The sequence below is a fragment of the Rhinoderma darwinii genome, assembly GCF_050947455.1.
Source record: "Rhinoderma darwinii isolate aRhiDar2 chromosome 5 unlocalized genomic scaffold, aRhiDar2.hap1 SUPER_5_unloc_58, whole genome shotgun sequence".
NCBI classification, from domain to species: Eukaryota; Metazoa; Chordata; class Amphibia; order Anura; family Rhinodermatidae; genus Rhinoderma; species Rhinoderma darwinii.
Window position 1 is genome coordinate 725,215 of NW_027461818.1, and position 24,714 is coordinate 749,928.

Genomic DNA, 24,714 nt, shown 5'->3' on the forward strand with positions numbered 1-24,714 from the left:
GGGCACCATTTGCTTAGCCTCTGTGAGGCACCAGTTTTTTTGGCCTCTGTTGGGCACAATATTGTATGGCCTTTCTCGGGCACCATTTGCTTAGCCTCTGTGAGGCATCAGTATTTTTGGCCTCTGTTGGGCACAATATTGTATGGCCTCTCTCGGGCACCATTTGTTTAGCCTTTCTTAGGCACCATTTGCTTAGCCTCTGTGAGGCAGCATTTGTTTGACTTCTCTCAAGCATCATTTGCTTGGCCTCTCTCTGGCACTATTTGCTTTGCCACTCTCGGTCACCATTTGTTTAGCCTCTCTCAGGCACCATTAATTTGGCCTCTCTTGGGCACAATATTGTATGGCCTCTCTCGGGCACCATTTGTTTAGCCTTTCTTAGGCACCATTTGCTTAGCCTCTGTGAGGCAGCATTTGTTTGACTTCCCTCAAGCATCATTTGCTTGGCCTCTCTCGGGCACTATTTGCTTTGCCACTCTCGGGCACCATTTGTTCGGCCTCTCTTGGGCACCATATTGTATGGCCTCTCTAGGGCACAATATTGTATGGCCTCTCTCGGGCACTATTTGTTTGGCCTCTCTTGGGCACAATATTGTATGGCCTCTCTCGGGCACCATTTGTTTAGCCTTTCTTAGGCACCATTTGCTTAGCCTCTGTGAGGCAGCATTTGTTTGACTTCCCTCAAGCATCATTTGCTTGGCCTCTCTCGGGCACTATTTGCTTTGCCACTCTCGGGCACCATTTGTTTGGCCTCTCTTGGGCACAATATTGTATGGCCTCTCTAGGGCACAATATTGTATGGCCTCTCTCGGGCACTATTTGCTTTGCCACTCTCGGGCACCATTTGTTCGGTCTCTCTTGGGCACAATATTGTATGGCCTCTCTCGGGCACCATTTGCTTAGCCTCTGTGAGGCACCAGTTTTTTTGGCCTCTGTTGGGCACAATATTGTATGACCTCTCTCGGGTACCATTTGTTTAGCCTTTCTTAGGCACCATTTGCTTAGCCTCTGTGAGGCAGCAATTGTTTGACTTCCCTCAAGCATCATTTGCTTGGCCTCTCTCGGGCACTATTTGCTTTGCCACTCTCGGGCACCATTTGTTCGGCCTCTCTTGGGCACAATATTGTATGGCCTCTCTCGGGCACCATTTGCTTAGCCTCTGTGAGGCACCAGTTTTTTTGGCCTCTGTTGGGCACAATATTGTATGGCCTCTCTCGGGCACCATTTGCTTAGCCTCTGTGAGGCATCAGTATTTTTGGCCTCTGTTGGGCACAATATTGTATGGCCTCTCTCGGGCACCATTTGTTTAGCCTTTCTTAGGCACCATTTGCTTAGCCTCTGTGAGGCAGCATTTGTTTGACTTCTCTCAAGCATCATTTGCTTGGCCTCTCTCTGGCACTATTTGCTTTGCCACTCTCGATCACCATTTGTTTAGCCTCTCTCAGGCACCATTAATTTGGCCTCTCTTGGGCACAATATTGTATGGCCTCTCTCGGGCACCATTTGTTTAGCTTTTCTTAGGCACCATTTGCTTAGCCTCTGTGAGGCAGCATTTGTTTGACTTCCCTCAAGCATCATTTGCTTGGCCTCTCTCGGGCACTATTTGCTTTGCCACTCTCGGGCACCATTTGTTCGGCCTCTCTTGGGCACAATATTGTATGGCCTCTCTAGGGCACAATATTGTATGGCCTCTCTCGGGCACTATTTGTTTGGCCTCTCTTGGGCACAATATTGTATGGCCTCTCTCGGGCACCATTTGTTTAGCCTTTCTTAGGCACCATTTGCTTAGCCTCTGTGAGGCAGCATTTGTTTGACTTCCCTCAAGCATCATTTGCTTGGCCTCTCTCGGGCACTATTTGCTTTGCCACTCTCGGGCACCATTTGTTTGGCCTCTCTCAGGCACCATTTGTTTGGCCTCTCTTGGGCACCATTTGCTTAGCCTCTGTGAGGCAGCATTTGTTTGGCCTCTCTCGGGCACTATTTGTTTGGCCTCTCTTGGGCACAATATTGTATGGCCTCTCTCGGGCACCATTTGTTTAGCCTTTCTTAGGCACCATTTGCTTAGCCTCTGTGAGGCAGCATTTGTTTGACTTCCCTCAAGCATCATTTGCTTGGCCTCTCTCGGGCACTATTTGCTTTGCCACTCTCGGGCACCATTTGTTTGGCCTCTCTCGGGCACCATTTGTTTAGCCTTTCTTAGGCACCATTTGCTTAGCCTCTGTGAGGCAGCATTTGTTTGACTTCCCTCAAGCATCATTTGCTTGGCCTCTCTCGGGCACTATTTGCTTTGCCATTCTCGGGCACCATTTGTTCGGCCTCTCTTGGGCACGATATTGTATGGCCTCTCTTGGGCACAATATTGTATGGCCTCTCTCGGGCACTATTTGCTTAGCCACTCTCGGGCACCATTTGTTCGGCCTCTCTTGGGCACAATATTGTATGGCCTCTCTCGGGCACCATTTGCTTAGCCTCTGTGAGACACCAGTTTTTTTGGCCTCTGTTGGGCACAATATTGTATGACCTCTCTCGGGTACCATTTGTTTAGCCTTTCTTAGGCACCATTTGCTTAGCCTCTGTGAGGCAGCATTTGTTTGACTTCCCTCAAGCATCATTTGCTTGGCCTCTCTCGGGCACTATTTGCTTTTCCACTCTCGGGCACCATTTGTTCGGCCTCTCTTGGGCACAATATTGTATGGCCTCTATCGGGCACCATTTGCTTAGCCTCTGTGAGGCACCAGTTTTTTTTCCCTCTGTTGGGCACAATATTGTATGGCCTTTCTCGGGCACCATTTGCTTAGCCTCTGTGAGGCATCAGTATTTTTGGCCTCTGTTGGGCACAATATTGTATGGCCTCTCTCGGGCACCATTTGTTTAGCCTTTCTTAGGCACCATTTGCTTAGCCTCTGTGAGGCAGCATTTGTTTGACTTCTCTCAAGCATCATTTGCTTGGCCTCTCTCTGGCACTATTTGCTTTGCCACTCTCGGTCACCATTTGTTTAGCCTCTCTCAGGCACCATTAATTTGGCCTCTCTTGGGCACAATATTGTATGGCCTCTCTCGGGCACCATTTGTTTAGCCTTTCTTAGGCACCATTTGCTTAGCCTCTGTGAGGCAGCATTTGTTTGACTTCCCTCAAGCATCATTTGCTTGGCCTCTCTCGGGCACTATTTGCTTTGCCACTCTCGGGCACCATTTGTTCGGCCTCTCTTGGGCACAATATTGTATGGCCTCTCTAGGGCACAATATTGTATGGCCTCTCTCGGGCACTATTTGTTTGGCCTCTCTTGGGCACAATATTGTATGGCCTCTCTCGGGCACCATTTGTTTAGCCTTTCTTAGGCACCATTTGCTTAGCCTCTGTGAGGCAGCATTTGTTTGACTTCCCTCAAGCATCATTTGCTTGGCCTCTCTCGGGCACTATTTGCTTTGCCACTCTCGGGCACCATTTGTTCGGCCTCTCTTGGGCACAATATTGTATGGCCTCTCTCGGGCACCATTTGCTTAGCCTCTGTGAGGCACCAGTTTTTTTGGCCTCTGTTGGGCACAATATTGTATGGCCTCTCTCGGGCACCATTTGTTTAGCCTTTCTTAGGCACCATTTGCTTAGCCTCTGTGAGGCAGCATTTGTTTGACTTCCCTCAAGCATCATTTGCTTGGCCTCTCTCGGGCACTATTTGCTTTGCCACTCTCGGGCACCATTTGTCCGGCCTCTCTTGGGAACAATATTGTATGGCCTTTCACGGGCACCACTTGCTTAGCCTCTGTGAGGCACCAGTTGTTTTGGCCTCTGTTGGGCCCAATATTGTATGGCCTCTCTCGGGCACCATTTGTTTAGCCTTTCTTAGGCACCATTTGCTTAGCCTCTGTGAGGCAGCATTTGTTTGACTTCCCTCAAGCACCATTTGCTTGGCCTCTCTCGGGCACTATTTGCTTTGCCACTCTCGGGCACCATTTGTTCGGCCTCTCTTGGGCACTATATTGTACGGCCTCTCTTGGGCACAATATTGTATGGCCTCTCTCGGGCACTATTTGCTTTGCCACTCTCGGGCACCATTTGTTCGGCCTCTCTTGGGCACAGTATTGTATGGCCTCTCTCAGGCACCATTTGCTTAGCCTCTGTGAGGCACCAGTTTTTTTGGCCTCTGTTGGGCACAATATTGTATGGCCTCTCTCGGGCACCATTTGTTTAGCCTTTCTTAGGCACCATTTGCTTAGCCTCTGTGAGGCAGCATTTGTTTGACTTCCCTCAAGCATCATTTGCTTGGCCTCTCTCGGGCACTATTTTCTTTGCCACTCTCGGGCACCATTTGTTTGGCCTCTATCAGGCACAATTTGTTTGGGCTCTCTTGGGCACAATATTGTATGGCCTCTCTTGGGCACCATTTGCTTAGCCTCTGTGAGGCACCAGTTTTTTGGCCTCTGTTGGGCACAATATTGCTTGGCCTCTCTCGGGCACTATTTTCTTTGCCACTCTCGGGCACCATTTGTTTGGCCTCTCTCAGGCACCATTTGTTTGGCCTCTCTTGGGCACAATATTGTATCGCCTCTCTCGGGCACCATTTGTTTAGCCTTTCTTAGGCACCATTTGCTTAGCCTCTGTGAGGCAGCATTTGTTTGACTTCCCTCAATCATCATTTGCTTGTCCTCTCTCGGGCACTATTTGCTTTGCCACTCTCGGGCACCATTTGTTCGGCCTCTCTTGGGCACAATATTGTATGGCCTCTCTCGGGCACTATTTGCTTTGCCACTCTCGGGCACCATTTGTTCGGCCTCTCTTGGGCACAATATTGTATGGCCTCTCTCGGGCACCATTTGCTTAGCCTCTGTGAGACACCAGTTTTTTTGGCCTCTGTTGGGCACAATATTGTATGGCCTCTCTCAGGCACCATTTGTTTAGCCTTTCTTAGGCACCATTTGCTTAGCCTCTGTGAGGCAGCATTTGTTTGACTTCCCTCAAGCATCATTTGCTTGGCCTCTCTCAGGCACTATTTGCTTTGCCACTCTCGGGCACCATTTGTTCGGCCTCTCTTGGGCACAATATTGTATGGCCTCTCTCTGGCACCATTTGGTTAGCCTCTGTGAGGCACCAGTTATTTTGGCCTCTGTTGGGCACAATATTGTATGGCCTCTCTCGGACATCATTTGTTTAGCCTTTCTTAGGCACCATTTGCTTAGCCTCTGTGAGGCAGCATTTGTTTGACTTCCCTCAAGCATCATTAGCTTGGCATCTCTCGGGCACTATTTGCTTTGCCACTCTCGGGCACCATTTGTTCGGCCTCTCTTGGGCACAATATTGTATGGCCTCTCTCGGGCACCATTTGCTTAGCCTCTGTGAGGCACCAGTTTTTTTGGCCTCTGTTGGGCACAATATTGTATGGCCTCTCTCGGGCACCATTTGTTTAGACTTTCTTAGGCACCATTTGCTTAACCTCTGTGAGGCAGCATTTGTTTGACTTCCCTCAAGCATCATTTGCTTGGCCTCTCTCGGGCACTATTTGCTTTACCATTCTCGGGCACCATTTGTTCGGCCTCTCTTGGGCACAATATTGTATGGCCTCTCTTGGGCACCATTTGCTTAGCCTCTGGGAGGCATCAGTATTTTTGGCCTCTGTTGGGCACAATATTGTATGGCCTCTCTCGGGCACCATTTGTTTAGCCTTTCTTAGGCACCATTTGCTTAGCCTCTGTGAGGCAGCATTTGTTTGACTTCCCTCAAGCATCATTTGCTTGGCCTCTCTCGGGCACTATTTGCTTTGCCATTCTCGGGCACCATTTGTTCGGCCTCTCTTGAGCACAATATTGTATGGCCTCTCTTGGGCACAATATTGTATGGCCTCTCTCGGGCCCTATTTGCTTTGCCACTCTCGGGCACCATTTGTTTGGCCTCTCTTGGGCATAATATTGTATGGCCTCTCTCGGGCACTATTTGCTTAGCCTCTGTGAGGCACCAGTTTTTTTGGCCTCTGTTGGGCACAATATTGTATGGCCTCTCTCGGGCACCATTTGTTTAGCCCTTCTTAGGCACCATTTGCTTAGCCTCTGTGAGGCAGCATTTGTTTGACTTCCCTCAAGCATCATTTGCTTGGCCTCTCTCGGGCACTATTTGCTTTGCCACTCTCGGGCACCATTTGTTTGGCCTCTCTCAGGCACCATTTGTTTGGCCTCTCTTGGGCACAATATTGTATGGCCTCTCTCGGGCACCATTTGTTTAGCCTTTCTTAGGCACCATTTGCTTAGCCTCTGTGAGGCAGCATTTGTTTGACTTCCCTCAAGCATCATTTGCTTGGCCTCTCTCGGGCACTATTTGCTTTGCCATTCTCGGGCACCATTTGTTCGGCCTCTCTTGGGCACGATATTGTATGGCCTCTCTTGGGCACAATATTGTATGGCCTCTCCCGGGCACTATTTGCTTAGCCACTCTCGGGCACCATTTGTTCGGCCTCTCTTGGGCACAATATTGTATGGCCTCTCTCGGGCACCATTTGCTTAGCCTCTGTGAGGCACCAGTTTTTTTGGCCTCTGTTGGGCACAATATTGTATGACCTCTCTCGGGTACCATTTGTTTAGCCTTTCTTAGGCACCATTTGCTTAGCCTCTGTGAGGCAGCATTTGTTTGACTTCCCTCAAGCATCATTTGCTTGGCCTCTCTCGGGCACTATTTGCTTTTCCACTCTCGGGCACCATTTGTTCGGCCTCTCTTGGGCACAATATTGTATGGCCTCTATCGGGCACCATTTGCTTAGCCTCTGTGAGGCACCAGTTTTTTTGGCCTCTGTTGGGCACAATATTGTATGGCCTTTCTCGGGCACCATTTGCTTAGCCTCTGTGAGGCATCAGTATTTTTGGCCTCTGTTGGGCACAATATTGTATGGCCTCTCTCGGGCACCATTTGTTTAGCCTTTCTTAGGCACCATTTGCTTAGCCTCTGTGAGGCAGCATTTGTTTGACTTCTCTCAAGCATCATTTGCTTGGCCTCTCTCTGGCACTATTTGCTTTGCCACTCTCGGTCACCATTTGTTTAGCCTCTCTCAGGCACCATTAATTTGGCCTCTCTTGGGCACAATATTGTATGGCCTCTCTCGGGCACCATTTGTTTAGCCTTTCTTAGGCACCATTTGCTTAGCCTCTGTGAGGCAGCATTTGTTTGACTTCCCTCAAGCATCATTTGCTTGCCCTCTCTCGGGCACTATTTGCTTTGCCACTCTCGGGCACCATTTGTTCGGCCTCTCTTGGGCACCATATTGTATGGCCTCTCTAGGGCACAATATTGTATGGCCTCTCTCGGGCACTATTTGTTTGGCCTCTCTTGGGCACAATATTGTATGGCCTCTCTCGGGCACCATTTGTTTAGCCTTTCTTAGGCACCATTTGCTTAGCCTCTGTGAGGCAGCATTTGTTTGACTTCCCTCAAGCATCATTTGCTTGGCCTCTCTCGGGCACTATTTGCTTTGCCACTCTCGGGCACCATTTGTTTGGCCTCTCTTGGGCACAATATTGTATGGCCTCTCTAGGGCACAATATTGTATGGCCTCTCTCGGGCACTATTTGCTTTGCCACTCTCGGGCACCATTTGTTCGGCCTCTCTTGGGCACAATATTGTATGGCCTCTCTCGGGCACCATTTGCTTAGCCTCTGTGAGGCACCAGTTTTTTTGGCCTCTGTTGGGCACAATATTGTATGACCTCTCTCGGGTACCATTTGTTTAGCCTTTCTTAGGCACCATTTGCTTAGCCTCTGTGAGGCAGCAATTGTTTGACTTCCCTCAAGCATCATTTGCTTGGCCTCTCTCGGGCACTATTTGCTTTGCCACTCTCGGGCACCATTTGTTCGGCCTCTCTTGGGCACAATATTGTATGGCCTCTCTCGGGCACCATTTGCTTAGCCTCTGTGAGGCACCAGTTTTTTTGGCCTCTGTTGGGCACAATATTGTATGGCCTCTCTCGGGCACCATTTGCTTAGCCTCTGTGAGGCATCAGTATTTTTGGCCTCTGTTGGGCACAATATTGTATGGCCTCTCTCGGGCACCATTTGTTTAGCCTTTCTTAGGCACCATTTGCTTAGCCTCTGTGAGGCAGCATTTGTTTGACTTCTCTCAAGCATCATTTGCTTGGCCTCTCTCTGGCACTATTTGCTTTGCCACTCTCGATCACCATTTGTTTAGCCTCTCTCAGGCACCATTAATTTGGCCTCTCTTGGGCACAATATTGTATGGCCTCTCTCGGGCACCATTTGTTTAGCTTTTCTTAGGCACCATTTGCTTAGCCTCTGTGAGGCAGCATTTGTTTGACTTCCCTCAAGCATCATTTGCTTGGCCTCTCTCGGGCACTATTTGCTTTGCCACTCTCGGGCACCATTTGTTCGGCCTCTCTTGGGCACAATATTGTATGGCCTCTCTAGGGCACAATATTGTATGGCCTCTCTCGGGCACTATTTGTTTGGCCTCTCTTGGGCACAATATTGTATGGCCTCTCTCGGGCACCATTTGTTTAGCCTTTCTTAGGCACCATTTGCTTAGCCTCTGTGAGGCAGCATTTGTTTGACTTCCCTCAAGCATCATTTGCTTGGCCTCTCTCGGGCACTATTTGCTTTGCCACTCTCGGGCACCATTTGTTTGGCCTCTCTTGGGCACCATTTGCTTAGCCTCTGTGAGGCAGCATTTGTTTGGCCTCTCTCGGGCACTATTTGTTTGGCCTCTCTTGGGCACAATATTGTATGGCCTCTCTCGGGCACCATTTGTTTAGCCTTTCTTAGGCACCATTTGCTTAGCCTCTGTGAGGCAGCATTTGTTTGACTTCCCTCAAGCATCATTTGCTTGGCCTCTCTCGGGCACTATTTGCTTTGCCACTCTCGGGCACCATTTGTTTGGCCTCTCTCGGGCACCATTTGTTTAGCCTTTCTTAGGCACCATTTGCTTAGCCTCTGTGAGGCAGCATTTGTTTGACTTCCCTCAAGCATCATTTGCTTGGCCTCTCTCGGGCACTATTTGCTTTGCCATTCTCGGGCACCATTTGTTCGGCCTCTCTTGGGCACGATATTGTATGGCCTCTCTTGGGCACAATATTGTATGGCCTCTCTCGGGCACTATTTGCTTAGCCACTCTCGGGCACCATTTGTTCGGCCTCTCTTGGGCACAATATTGTATGGCCTCTCTCGGGCACCATTTGCTTAGCCTCTGTGAGGCACCAGTTTTTTTGGCCTCTGTTGGGCACAATATTGTATGACCTCTCTCGGGTACCATTTGTTTAGCCTTTCTTAGGCACCATTTGCTTAGCCTCTGTGAGGCAGCATTTGTTTGACTTCCCTCAAGCATCATTTGCTTGGCCTCTCTCGGGCACTATTTGCTTTTCCACTCTCGGGCACCATTTGTTCGGCCTCTCTTGGGCACAATATTGTATGGCCTCTATCGGGCACCATTTGCTTAGCCTCTGTGAGGCACCAGTTTTTTTGGCCTCTGTTGGGCACAATATTGTATGGCCTTTCTCGGGCACTATTTGCTTAGCCTCTGTGAGGCATCAGTATTTTTGGCCTCTGTTGGGCACAATATTGTATGGCCTCTCTCGGGCACCATTTGTTTAGCCTTTCTTAGGCACCATTTGCTTAGCCTCTGTGAGGCAGCATTTGTTTGACTTCTCTCAAGCATCATTTGCTTGGCCTCTCTCTGGCACTATTTGCTTTGCCACTCTCGGTCACCATTTGTTTAGCCTCTCTCAGGCACCATTAATTTGGCCTCTCTTGGGCACAATATTGTATGGCCTCTCTCGGGCACCATTTGTTTAGCCTTTCTTAGGCACCATTTGCTTAGCCTCTGTGAGGCAGCATTTGTTTGACTTCCCTCAAGCATCATTTGCTTGGCCTCTCTCGGGCACTATTTGCTTTGCCACTCTCGGGCACCATTTGTTCGGCCTCTCTTGGGCACAATATTGTATGGCCTCTCTAGGGCACAATATTGTATGGCCTCTCTCGGGCACTATTTGTTTGGCCTCTCTTGGGCACAATATTGTATGGCCTCTCTCGGGCACCATTTGTTTAGCCTTTCTTAGGCACCATTTGCTTAGCCTCTGTGAGGCAGCATTTGTTTGACTTCCCTCAAGCATCATTTGCTTGGCCTCTCTCGGGCACTATTTGCTTTGCCACTCTCGGGCACCATTTGTTCGGCCTCTCTTGGGCACAATATTGTATGGCCTCTCTCGGGCACCATTTGCTTAGCCTCTGTGAGGCACCAGTTTTTTTGGCCTCTGTTGGGCACAATATTGTATGGCCTCTCTCGGGCACCATTTGTTTAGCCTTTCTTAGGCACCATTTGCTTAGCCTCTGTGAGGCAGCATTTGTTTGACTTCCCTCAAGCATCATTTGCTTGGCCTCTCTCGGGCACTATTTGCTTTGCCACTCTCGGGCACCATTTGTCCGGCCTCTCTTGGGAACAATATTGTATGGCCTTTCACGGGCACCACTTGCTTAGCCTCTGTGAGGCACCAGTTGTTTTGGCCTCTGTTGGGCCCAATATTGTATGGCCTCTCTCGAGCACCATTTGTTTAGCCTTTCTTAGGCACCATTTGCTTAGCCTCTGTGAGGCAGCATTTGTTTGACTTCCCTCAATCACCATTTGCTTGGCCTCTCTCGGGCACTATTTGCTTTGCCACTCTCGGGCACCATTTGTTCGGCCTCTCTTGGGCACTATATTGTACGGCCTCTCTTGGGCACAATATTGTATGGCCTCTCTCGGGCACTATTTGCTTTGCCACTCTCGGGCACCATTTGTTCGGCCTCTCTTGGGCACAGTATTGTATGGCCTCTCTCAGGCACCATTTGCTTAGCCTCTGTGAGGCACCAGTTTTTTTGGCCTCTGTTGGGCACAATATTGTATGGCCTCTCTCGGGCACCATTTGTTTAGCCTTTCTTAGGCACCATTTGCTTAGCCTCTGTGAGGCAGCATTTGTTTGACTTCCCTCAAGCATCATTTGCTTGGCCTCTCTCGGGCACTATTTTCTTTGCCACTCTCGGGCACCATTTGTTTGGCCTCTATCAGGCACAATTTGTTTGGGCTCTCTTGGGCACAATATTGTATGGCCTCTCTTGGGCACCATTTGCTTAGCCTCTGTGAGGCACCAGTTTTTTGGCCTCTGTTGGGCACAATATTGTATAGCCTCTCTCGGGCACCATTTGTTTGGCCCTTCTTAGGCACCATTTTCTTAGCCTCTGTGAGGCAGCATTTGTTTGACTTCCCTCAAGCATCATTTGCTTGGCCTCTCTCGGGCACTATTTGCTTTGCCACTCTCGGGCACCATTTGTTTGGCCTCTCTCAGGCACCATTTGTTTGGCCTCTCTTGAGCACAACATTGTATGGCCTCTCTCGGGCACCATTTGTTTTACCTTTTTTAGGCACCATTTGCTTAGCCTCTGTAAGGCAGCATTTGTTTGACTTCCCTCAAGCATCATTTGCTTGGCCTCTATCGGGCACTATTTGCTTTGCCACTCTCGGGCACCATTTGTTTGGCCTCTCTCAGGCACCATTTGTTTGGCCTCTCTTGGGCACAATATTGTATCGCCTCTCTCGGGCACCATTTGTTTAGCCTTTCTTAGGCACCATTTGCTTAGCCTCTGTGAGGCAGCATTTGTTTGACTTCCCTCAATCATCATTTGCTTGTCCTCTCTCGGGCACTATTTGCTTTGCCACTCTCGGGCACCATTTGTTCGGCCTCTCTTGGGCACAATATTGTATGGCCTCTCTCGGGCACTATTTGCTTTGCCACTCTCGGGCACCATTTGTTCGGCCTCTCTTGGGCACAATATTGTATGGCCTCTCTCGGGCACCATTTGCTTAGCCTCTGTGAGACACCAGTTTTTTTGGCCTCTGTTGGGCACAATATTGTATGGCCTCTCTCAGGCACCATTTGTTTAGCCTTTCTTAGGCACCATTTGCTTAGCCTCTGTGAGGCAGCATTTGTTTGACTTCCCTCAAGCATCATTTGCTTGGCCTCTCTCGGGCACTATTTGCTTTGCCACTCTCGGGCACCATTTGTTCGGCCTCTCTTGGGCACAATATTGTATGGCCTCTCTCGGGCACCATTTGGTTAGCCTCTGTGAGGCACCAGTTATTTTGGCCTCTGTTGGGCACAATATTGTATGGCCTCTCTCGGACATCATTTGTTTAGCCTTTCTTAGGCACCATTTGCTTAGCCTCTGTGAGGCAGCATTTGTTTGACTTCCCTCAAGCATCATTAGCTTGGCATCTCTCGGGCACTATTTGCTTTGCCACTCTCGGGCACCATTTGTTCGGCCTCTCTTGGGCACAATATTGTATGGCCTCTCTCGGGCACCATTTGCTTAGCCTCTGTGAGGCACCAGTTTTTTTGGCCTCTGTTGGGCACAATATTGTATGGCCTCTCTCGGGCACCATTTGTTTAGACTTTCTTAGGCACCATTTGCTTAACCTCTGTGAGGCAGCATTTGTTTGACTTCCCTCAAGCATCATTTGCTTGGCCTCTCTCGGGCACTATTTGCTTTACCATTCTCGGGCACCATTTGTTCGGCCTCTCTTGGGCACAATATTGTATGGCCTCTCTTGGGCACCATTTGCTTAGCCTCTGGGAGGCATCAGTATTTTTGGCCTCTGTTGGGCACAATATTGTATGGCCTCTCTCGGGCACCATTTGTTTAGCCTTTCTTAGGCACCATTTGCTTAGCCTCTGTGAGGCAGCATTTGTTTGACTTCCCTCAAGCATCATTTGCTTGGCCTCTCTCGGGCACTATTTTCTTTGCCACTCTCGGGCACCATTTGTTTGGCCTCTATCAGGCACAATTTGTTTGGGCTCTCTTGGGCACAATATTGTATGGCCTCTCTTGGGCACCATTTGCTTAGCCTCTGTGAGGCACCAGTTTTTTGGCCTCTGTTGGGCACAATATTGTATAGCCTCTCTCGGGCACCATTTGTTTGGCCCTTCTTAGGCACCATTTTCTTAGCCTCTGTGAGGCAGCATTTGTTTGACTTCCCTCAAGCATCATTTGCTTGGCCTCTCTCGGGCACTATTTGCTTTGCCACTCTCGGGCACCATTTGTTTGGCCTCTCTCAGGCACCATTTGTTTGGCCTCTCTTGAGCACAACATTGTATGGCCTCTCTCGGGCACCATTTGTTTTACCTTTTTTAGGCACCATTTGCTTAGCCTCTGTAAGGCAGCATTTGTTTGACTTCCCTCAAGCATCATTTGCTTGGCCTCTCTCGGGCACTATTTGCTTTGCCACTCTCGGGCACCATTTGTTTGGCCTCTCTCAGGCACCATTTGTTTGGCCTCTCTTGGGCACAATATTGTATCGCCTCTCTCGGGCACCATTTGTTTAGCCTTTCTTAGGCACCATTTGCTTAGCCTCTGTGAGGCAGCATTTGTTTGACTTCCCTCAATCATCATTTGCTTGTCCTCTCTCGGGCACTATTTGCTTTGCCACTCTCGGGCACCATTTGTTCGGCCTCTCTTGGGCACAATATTGTATGGCCTCTCTCGGGCACTATTTGCTTTGCCACTCTCGGGCACCATTTGTTCGGCCTCTCTTGGGCACAATATTGTATGGCCTCTCTCGGGCACCATTTGCTTAGCCTCTGTGAGACACCAGTTTTTTTGGCCTCTGTTGGGCACAATATTGTATGGCCTCTCTCAGGCACCATTTGTTTAGCCTTTCTTAGGCACCATTTGCTTAGCCTCTGTGAGGCAGCATTTGTTTGACTTCCCTCAAGCATCATTTGCTTGGCCTCTCTCGGGCACTATTTGCTTTGCCACTCTCGGGCACCATTTGTTCGGCCTCTCTTGGGCACAATATTGTATGGCCTCTCTCGGGCACCATTTGGTTAGCCTCTGTGAGGCACCAGTTATTTTGGCCTCTGTTGGGCACAATATTGTATGGCCTCTCTCGGACATCATTTGTTTAGCCTTTCTTAGGCACCATTTGCTTAGCCTCTGTGAGGCAGCATTTGTTTGACTTCCCTCAAGCATCATTAGCTTGGCATCTCTCGGGCACTATTTGCTTTGCCACTCTCGGGCACCATTTGTTCGGCCTCTCTTGGGCACAATATTGTATGGCCTCTCTCGGGCACCATTTGCTTAGCCTCTGTGAGGCACCAGTTTTTTTGGCCTCTGTTGGGCACAATATTGTATGGCCTCTCTCGGGCACCATTTGTTTAGACTTTCTTAGGCACCATTTGCTTAACCTCTGTGAGGCAGCATTTGTTTGACTTCCCTCAAGCATCATTTGCTTGGCCTCTCTCGGGCACTATTTGCTTTACCATTCTCGGGCACCATTTGTTCGGCCTCTCTTGGGCACAATATTGTATGGCCTCTCTTGGGCACCATTTGCTTAGCCTCTGGGAGGCATCAGTATTTTTGGCCTCTGTTGGGCACAATATTGTATGGCCTCTCTCGGGCACCATTTGTTTAGCCTTTCTTAGGCACCATTTGCTTAGCCTCTGTGAGGCAGCATTTGTTTGACTTCCCTCAAGCATCATTTGCTTGGCCTCTCTCGGGCACTATTTTCTTTGCCACTCTCGGGCACCATTTGTTTGGCCTCTATCAGGCACAATTTGTTTGGGCTCTCTTGGGCACAATATTGTATGGCCTCTCTTGGGCACCATTTGCTTAGCCTCTGTGAGGCACCAGTTTTTTGGCCTCTGTTGGGCACAATATTGTATAGCCTCTCTCGGGCACCATTTGTTTGGCCCTTCTTAGGCACCATTTTCTTAGCCTCTGTGAGGCAGCATTTGTTTGACTTCCCTCAAGCATCATTTGCTTGGCCTCTCTCGGGCACTATTTGCTTTGCCACTCTCGGGCACCATTTGTTTGGCCTCTCTCAGGCACCATTTGTTTGGCCTCTCTTGAGCACAACATTGTATGGCCTCTCTCGGGCACTATTTGTTTTACCTTTTTTAGGCACCATTTGCTTAGCCTCTGTAAGGCAGCATTTCTTTGACTTCCCTCAAGCATCATTTGCTTGGCCTCTCTCGGGCACTATTTGCTTTGCCACTCTCGGGCACCATTTGTTTGGCCTCTCTCAGGCACCATTTGTTTGGCCTCTCTTGGGCACAATATTGTATCGCCTCTCTCGGGCACCATTTGTTTAGCCTTTCTTAGGCACCATTTGCTTAGCCTCTGTGAGGCAGCATTTGTTTGACTTCCCTCAATCATCATTTGCTTGTCCTCTCTCGGGCACTATTTGCTTTGCCACTCTCGGGCGCCATTTGTTCGGCCTCTCTTGGGCACAATATTGTATGGCCTCTCTCGGGCACTATTTGCTTTGCCACTCTCGGGCACCATTTGTTCGGCCTCTCTTGGGCACAATATTGTATGGCCTCTCTCGGGCACCATTTGCTTAGCCTCTGTGAGACACCAGTTTTTTTGGCCTCTGTTGGGCACAATATTGTATGGCCTCTCTCAGGCACCATTTGTTTAGCCTTTCTTAGGCACCATTTGCTTAGCCTCTGTGAGGCAGCATTTGTTTGACTTCCCTCAAGCATCATTTGCTTGGCCTCTCTCGGGCACTATTTGCTTTGCCACTCTCGGGCACCATTTGTTCGGCCTCTCTTGGGCACAATATTGTATGGCCTCTCTCGGGCACCATTTGGTTAGCCTCTGTGAGGCACCAGTTATTTTGGCCTCTGTTGGGCACAATATTGTATGGCCTCTCTCGGACATCATTTGTTTAGCCTTTCTTAGGCACCATTTGCTTAGCCTCTGTGAGGCAGCATTTGTTTGACTTCCCTCAAGCATCATTTGCTTGGCCTCTCTCGGGCACTATTTGCTTTGCCACTCTCGGGCACCATTTGTTCGGCCTCTCTTGGGCACAATATTGTATGGCCTCTCTCGGGCACCATTTGGTTAGCCTCTGTGAGGCACCAGTTATTTTGGCCTCTGTTGGGCACAATATTGTATGGCCTCTCTCGGACATCATTTGTTTAGCCTTTCTTAGGCACCATTTGCTTAGCCTCTGTGAGGCAGCATTTGTTTGACTTCCCTCAAGCATCATTAGCTTGGCATCTCTCGGGCACTATTTGCTTTGCCACTCTCGGGCACCATTTGTTCGGCCTCTCTTGGGCACAATATTGTATGGCCTCTCTCGGGCACCATTTGCTTAGCCTCTGTGAGGCACCAGTTTTTTTGGCCTCTGTTGGGCACAATATTGTATGGCCTCTCTCGGGCACCATTTATTTAGACTTTCTTAGGCACCATTTGCTTAACCTCTGTGAGGCAGCATTTGTTTGACTTCCCTCAAGCATCATTTGCTTGGCCTCTCTCGGGCACTATTTGCTTTACCATTCTCGGGCACCATTTGTTCGGCCTCTCTTGGGCACAATATTGTATGGCCTCTCTTGGGCACCATTTGCTTAGCCTCTGGGAGGCATCAGTATTTTTGGCCTCTGTTGGGCACAATATTGTATGGCCTCTCTCGGGCACCATTTGTTTAGCCTTTCTTAGGCACCATTTGCTTAGCCTCTGTGAGGCAGCATTTGTTTGACTTCCCTCAAGCATCATTTGCTTGGCCTCTCTCGGGCACTATTTTCTTTGCCACTCTCGGGCACCATTTGTTTGGCCTCTATCAGGCACAATTTGTTTGGGCTCTCTTGGGCACAATATTGTATGGCCTCTCTTGGGCACCATTTGCTTAGCCTCTGTGAGGCACCAGTTTTTTGGCCTCTGTTGGGCACAATATTGTATAGCCTCTCTCGGGCACCATTTGTTTGGCCCTTCTTAGGCACCATTTTCTTAGCCTCTGTGAGGCAGCATTTGTTTGACTTCCCTCAAGCATCATTTGCTTGGCCTCTCTCGGGCACTATTTGCTTTGCCACTCTCGGGCACCATTTGTTTGGCCTCTCTCAGGCACCATTTGTTTGGCCTCTCTTGAGCACAACATTGTATGGCCTCTCTCGGGCACCATTTGTTTTACCTTTTTTAGGCACCATTTGCTTAGCCTCTGTAAGGCAGCATTTGTTTGACTTCCCTCAAGCATCATTTGCTTGGCCTCTCTCGGGCACTATTTGCTTTGCCACTCTCGGGCACCATTTGTTTGGCCTCTCTCAGGCACCATTTGTTTGGCCTCTCTTGGGCACAATATTGTATCGCCTCTCTCGGGCACCATTTGTTTAGCCTTTCTTAGGCACCATTTGCTTAGCCTCTGTGAGGCAGCATTTGTTTGACTTCCCTCAATCATCATTTGCTTGTCCTCTCTCGGGCACTATTTGCTTTGCCACTCTCGGGCACCATTTGTTCGGCCTCTCTTGGGCACAATATTGTATGGCCTCTCTCGGGCACTATTTGCTTTGCCACTCTCGGGCACCATTTGTTCGGCCTCTCTTGGGCACAATATTGTATGGCCTCTCTCGGGCACCATTTGCTTAGCCTCTGTGAGACACCAGTTTTTTTGGCCTCTGTTGGGCACAATATTGTATGGCCTCTCTCAGGCACCATTTGTTTAGCCTTTCTTAGGCACCATTTGCTTAGCCTCTGTGAGGCAGCATTTGTTTGACTTCCCTCAAGCATTATTTGCTTGGCCTCTCTCGGGCACTATTTGCTTTGCCACTCTCGGGCACCATTTGTTCGGCCTCTCTTGGGCACAATATTGTATGGCCTCTCTCGGGCACCATTTGGTTAGCCTCTGTGAGGCACCAGTTATTTTGGCCTCTGTTGGGCACAATATTGTATGGCCTCTCTCGGACATCATTTGTTTAGCCTTTCTTAGGCACCATTTGCTTAGCCTCTGTGAGGCAGCATTTGTTTGACTTCCCTCAAGCATCATTAGCTTGGCATCTCTCGGGCACTATTTGCTTTGCCACTCTCGGGCACCATTTGTTCGGCCTCTCTTGGGCACAATATTGTATGGCCTCTCTCGGGCACCATTTGCTTAGCCTCTGTGAGGCACCAGTTTTTTTGGCATCTGTTGGGCACAATATTGTATGGCCTCTCTCGGGCACCATTTGTTTAGACTTTCTTAGGCACCATTTGCTTAACCTCTGTGAGGCAGCATTTGTTTGACTTCCCTCAAGCATCATTTGCTTGGCCTCTCTCGGGCACTATTTGCTTTACCATTCTCGGGCACCATTTGTTCGGCCTCTCTTGGGCACAATATTGTATGGCCTCTCTTGGGCACCATTTGCTTAGCCTCTGGGAGGCATCAGTATTTTTGGCCTCTGTTGGGCACAATATTGTATGGCCTCTCTCGGGCACCATTTGTTTAGCCTTTCTTAGGCACCATTTGCTTAGCCTCTGTGAGGCAGCATTTGTTTGACTTCCCTCAAGCATCATTTGCTTGGCCTCTCTCGGGCACTATTTGCTTTGCCATTCTCGGGCACCATTTGTTCGGCCTCTCTTGAGCACAATATTGTATGGCCTCTCTTGGGCACAATATTGTATGGCCTCTCTCGGGCCCTATTTGCTTTGCCACTCTCGGGCACCATTTGTTTGGCCTCTCTTGGGCACAATATTGTATGGCCTCTCTCGGGCACTATTTGCTTAGCCTCTGTGAGGCACCAGTTTTTTTGGCCTCTGTTGGGCACAATATTGTATGGCCTCTCTCGGGCACCATTTGTTTAGCCCTTCTTAGGCACCATTTTCTTAGCCTCTGTGAGGCAGCATTTGTTTGACTTCCCTCAAGCATCATTTGCTTGGCCTCTCTCGGGCACTATTTGCTTTGCCACTCTCAGGCACCATTTGTTTGGCCTCTCTCAGGCACCATTTGTTCGGCCTCTCTTGGGCACAATATTGTAAGGCCTCTCTCGGGCACCATTTGCTTAGCCTCTGTGAGGCAGCATTTGTTTAACTTCCTCAAGCATCATTTGCTTGGCCTCTCTCGGGCGCTATTTGCTTTGCCACTCTCGGGCACCATATGTTTGGCCTCTCTCAGGCACCATTTGTTCGGCCTCTCTTGGGCACAATATTGTAAGGCCTCTCTCGGGCACCATTTGCTTAGCCTCGGTGAGGCACCTGTTTTTTTGGCCTCTGTTGGGCACAATATTGTATGGCCTCTCTCGGGCACCATTTGTTTAGCCTTTCTTAGGCACCATTTGCTTAGCCTCTGTGAGGCAGCATTTGTTTGACTTCCCTCAAGCATCATTTGCTTGGCCTCTCTCGGGCACTATTTGCTTTGCCACTCTCGGGCACCATTTGTTTGGCCTCTCTCAGGCACCATTTGTTTGGCCTCTCTTGGGCACAATATTGTATGGCCTCTCTCGGGCACCATTGGTTTAGCCTTTCTTAGGCACCATTTGCTTAGCCTCTGTGAGGCAGCATTTGTTTGACTTCCCTCAAGCATCATTTGCTTGGCCTCTCTCGGGCACTATTTGCTTTGCCATTCTCGGGCACCATTTGTTCGGCCTCTCTTGGGCACGATATTGTATGGCCTCTCTTGGGCACAATATTGTATGGCCTCTCTCGGGCACTATTTGCTTAGCCACTCTCGGGCACCATTTGTTCGGCCTCTCTTGGGCACAATATTGTATGGCCTCTCTCGGGCACAATTTGCTTAGCCTCTGCGAGGCACCAGTTTTTTTGGCCTCTGTTGGGTATTGTATGGCCTCTCTCGGGCACCATTTGTTTAGCCTTTCTTAGGCACCATTTGCTTAGCCTCTGTGAGGCAGCATTTGTTTGACTTCTCTCAAGCATCATTTGCTTGGCCTCTCTCTGGCACTATTTGCTTTGCCACTCTCGGTCACCATTTGTTTAGCCTCTCTCAGGCACCATTAATTTGGCCTCTCTTGGGCACCATTTGTTCGGCCTCTCTTGGGCACCATATTGTATGGCCTCTCTAGGGCACAATATTGTATGGCCTCTCTAGGGCACAATATTGTATGGCCTCTCTCGGGCACTATTTGTTTGGCCTCTCTTGGGCACAATATTGTATGGCCTCTCTCGGGCACCATTTGTTTAGCCTTTCTTAGGCACCATTTGCTTAGCCTCTGTGAGGCAGCATTTGTTTGACTTCCCTCAAGCATCATTTGCTTGGCCTCTCTCGGGCACTATTTGCTTTGCCACTCTCGGGCACCATTTGTTTGGCCTCTCTTGGGCACAATATTGTATGGCCTCTCTAGGGCACAATATTGTATGGCCTCTCTCGGGCACTATTTGCTTTGCCACTCTCGGGCACCATTTGTTCGGCCTCTCTTGGGCACAATATTGTATGGCCTCTCTCGGGCACCATTTGCTTAGCCTCTGTGAGGCACCAGTTTTTTTGGCCTCTGTTGGGCACAATATTGTATGACCTCTCTCGGGTACCATTTGTTTAGCCTTTCTTAGGCACCATTTGCTTAGCCTCTGTGAGGCAGCAATTGTTTGACTTCCCTCAAGCATCATTTGCTTGGCCTCTCTCGGGCACTATTTGCTTTTCCACTCTCGGGCACCATTTGTTCGGCCTCTCTTGGGCACAATATTGTATGGCCTCTCTCGGGCACCATTTGCTTAGCCTCTGTGAGGCACCAGTTTTTTTGGCCTCTGTTGGGCACAATATTGTATGGCCTCTCTCGGGCACCATTTGCTTAGCCTCTGTGAGGCATCAGTATTTTTGGCCTCTGTTGGGCACAATATTGTATGGCCTCTCTCGGGCACCATTTGTTTAGCCTTTCTTAGGCACCATTTGCTTAGCCTCTGTGAGGCAGCATTTGTTTGACTTCTCTCAAGCATCATTTGCTTGGCCTCTCTCTGGCACTATTTGCTTTGCCACTCTCGATCACCATTTGTTTAGCCTCTCTCAGGCACCATTAATTTGGCCTCTCTTGGGCACAATATTGTATGGCCTCTCTCGGGCACCATTTGTTTAGCTTTTCTTAGGCACCATTTGCTTAGCCTCTGTGAGGCAGCATTTGTTTGACTTCCCTCAAGCATCATTTGCTTGGCCTCTCTCGGGCACTATTTGCTTTGCCACTCTCGGGCACCATTTGTTCGGCCTCTCTTGGGCACAATATTGTATGGCCTCTCTAGGGCACAATATTGTATGGCCTCTCTCGGGCACTATTTGTTTGGCCTCTCTTGGGCACAATATTGTATGGCCTCTCTCGGGCACCATTTGTTTAGCCTTTCTTAGGCACCATTTGCTTAGCCTCTGTGAGGCAGCATTTGTTTGACTTCCCTCAAGCATCATTTGCTTGGCCTCTCTCGGGCACTATTTGCTTTGCCACTCTCGGGCACCATTTGTTTGGCCTCTCTTGGGCACAATATTGTATGGCCTCTCTAGGGCACAATATTGTATGGCCTCTCTCGGGCACTATTTGCTTTGCCACTCTCGGGCACCATTTGTTCGGCCTCTCTTGGGCACAATATTGTATGGCCTCTCTCGGGCACCATTTGCTTAGCCTCTGTGAGGCACCACTTTTTTTGGCCTCTATTGGGCACAATATTGTATGACCTCTCTCGGGTACCATTTGTTTAGCCTTTCTTAGGCACCATTTGCTTAGCCTCTGTGAGGCAGCATTTGTTTGACTTCCCTCAAGCATCATTTGCTTGGCCTCTCTCGGGCACTATTTGCTTTGCCACTCTTGGGCACCATTTGTTCGGCCTCTCTTGGGCACAATATTGTATGGGCCTCTCTCGGGCACTATTTGCTTTGCCACTCTCGGGCACCATTTGTTCGGCCTCTCTTGGGCACAATATTGTATGGCCTCTCTCGGGCACCATTTGCTAAGCCTCTGTGAGGCACCAGTTTTTTTGGCCTCTGTTGGGCACAATATTGTATGACCTCTCTCGGGTACCATTTGTTTAGCCTTTCTTAGGCACCATTTGCTTAGCCTCTGTGAGGCAGCATTTGTTTGACTTCCCTCAAGCATCATTTGCTTGGCCTCTCTCGGGCACTATTTGCTTTGCCACTCTCGGTCACCATTTGTTTAGCCTCTCTCAGGCACCATTAATTTGGCCTCTCTTGGGCACAATATTGTATGGCCTCTCTCGGGCACCATTTGTTTAGCCTTTCTTAGGCACCATTTGCTTAGCCTCTGTGAGGCAGCATTTGTTTGACTTCCCTCAAGCATCATTTGCTTGGCCTCTCTCGGGCACTATTTGCTTTGCCACTCTCGGGCACCATTTGTTCGGCCTCTCTTGGGCACAATATTGTATGGCCTCTCTAGGGCACAATATTGTATGGCCTCTCTCGGGCACTATTTGCTTTGCCACTCTCGGGCACCATTTGTTCGGCCTCTCTTGGGCACAATATTGTATTGCCTCTCTCGGGCACCATTTGCTTAGGCTCTGTGAGGCACCAGTTTTTTTGGCCTCTGTTGGGCACAATATTGTATGACTTCTCTCGGGTACCATTTGTTTAGCCTTTTTTAGGCACCATTTGCTTAGCCTCTGTGAGGCAGCATTTGTTTGACTTCCCTCAAGCATCATTTGCTTGGCCTCTCTCGGGCACTATTTGCTTTGCCACTCTCGGGCACCATTTGTTCGGCCTCTCTTGGGCACAATATTGTATGGCCTCTCTCGGGCACCATTTGCTTAGCCTCTGTGAGGCACCAGTTTTTTTGGCCTCTGTTGGGCACAATATTGTATGACCTCTCTCGGGCACCATTTGCTTAGCCTCTGTGAGGCATCAGTATTTTTGGCCTCTGTTGGGCACAATATTGTATGGCCTCTCTCGGGCACCATTTGTTTAGCCTTTCTTAGGCACCATTTGCTTAGCCTCTGTGAGGCAGCATTTGTTTGACTTCCCTCAAGCATCATTTGCTTGGCCTCTCTCGGGCACTATTTGCTTTGCCACTCTCGGGCACCATTTGTTCGGCCTCTCTTGGGCACAATATTGTATGGCCTCTCTAGGGCACAATATTGTATGGCCTCTCTCGGGCACTATTTGCTTTGCCACTCTCGGGCACCATTTGTTCGGCCTCTCTTGGGCACAATATTGTATGGCCTCTCTCGGGCACCATTTGCTTAGCCTCTGTGAGGCACCATTTTTTTGGCCTCTGTTGGGCACAATATTGTTTGACCTCTCTCGGGTACCATTTGTTTAGCCTTTCTTAGGCACCATTTGCTTAGCCTCTGTGAGGCAGCATTTGTTTGACTTCCCTCAAGCATCATTTGCTTGGCCTCTCTCGGGCACTATTTGCTTTGCCACTCTCGGGCACCATTTGTTCGGCCTCTCTTGGGCACAATATTGTATGGCCTCTCTCGGGCACCATTTGCTTAGCCTCTGTGAGGCACCAGTTTTTTTGGCCTCTGTTGGGCACAATATTGTATGGCCTCTCTCGGGCACCATTTGTTTAGCCTTTCTTAGGCACCATTTGCTTAGCCTCTGTGAGGCAGCATTTGTTTGACTTCCCTCAAGCATCATTTGCTTGGCCTCTCTCGGGCACTATTTGCTTTGCCACTCTCGGGCACCATTTGTTCGGCCTCTCTTGGGCACAATATTGTATGGCCTCTCTCGGGCACCATTTGTTTAGCCTTTCTTCGGCACCATTTGCTTAGCCTCTGTGAGGCAGCATTTGTTTGACTTCCCTCAAGCATCATTTGCTTGGCCTCTCTCGGGCACTATTTGCTTTGCCACTCTCGGGCACCATTTGTTCGACCTCTCTTGGGCACAATATTGTATGGCCTCCCTCGGGCACCATTTGCTTAGCCTCTGTGAGGCACCAGTTTTTTTGGCCTCTGTTGGGCACAATATTGTATGGCCTCTCTCGGGCACCATTTGTTTAGCCTTTCTTAGGCACCATTTGCTTAGCCTCTGTGAGGCAGCATTTGTTTGACTTCCCTCAAGCATCATTTGCTTGGCCTCTCTCGGGCACTATTTGCTTTGCCACTCTCGGGCACCATTTGTTTGGCCTCTCTCAGGCACCATTTGTTTGGCCTCTCTTGGGCACAATATTGCATGGCCTCTCTCGGGCACCATTTGTTTTGCCTTTCTTAGGCACCATTTGCTTAGCCTCTGTGAGGCAGCATTTGTTTGACTTCCCTCAAGCATCATTTGCTTGGCCTCTCTCGGGCACTATTTGCTTTGCCACTCTCGGGCACCATTTGTTCGGCCTCTCTTGGGCACAATATTGTATGGCCTCTCTTGGGCACAATATTGTATGGCCTCTCTCGGGCACTATTTGCTTTGCCACTCTCGGGCACCATTTGTTCGGCCTCTCTTGGGCACAATATTGTATGGCCTCTCTCGGGCACCATTTGCTTAGCCTCTGTGAGGCATCAGTATATTTGGCCTCTGTTGGGCACAATATTGTATGGCCTCTCTCGGGCACCATTTGTTTAGCCTTTCTTACGCACCATTTGCTTAGCCTCTGTGAGGCAGCATTTGTTTGACTTCTCTCAAGCATCATTTGCTTGGCCTCTCTCGGGCACTATTTGCTTTGCCACTCTCGGTCACCATTTGTTTAGCCTCTCTCAGGCACCATTAATTTGGCCTCTCTTGGGCACAATATTGTATGGCCTCTCTCGGGCACCATTTGTTTAGCCTTTCTTAGGCACCATTTGCTTAGCCTCTGTGAGGCAGCATTTGTTTGACTTCCCTCAAGCATCATTTGCTTGGCCTCTCTCGGGCACTATTTGCTTTGCCACTCTCGGGCACCATTTGTTCGGCCTCTCTTGGGCACAATATTGTATGGCCTCTCTAGGGCACAATATTGTATGGCCTCTCTCGGGCACTATTTGCTTTGCCACTCTCGGGCACCATTTGTTCGGCCTCTCTTGGGCACAATATTGTATGGCCTCTCTCGGGCACCATTTGCTTAACCTCTGTGAGGCACCATTTTTTTGGCCTCTGTT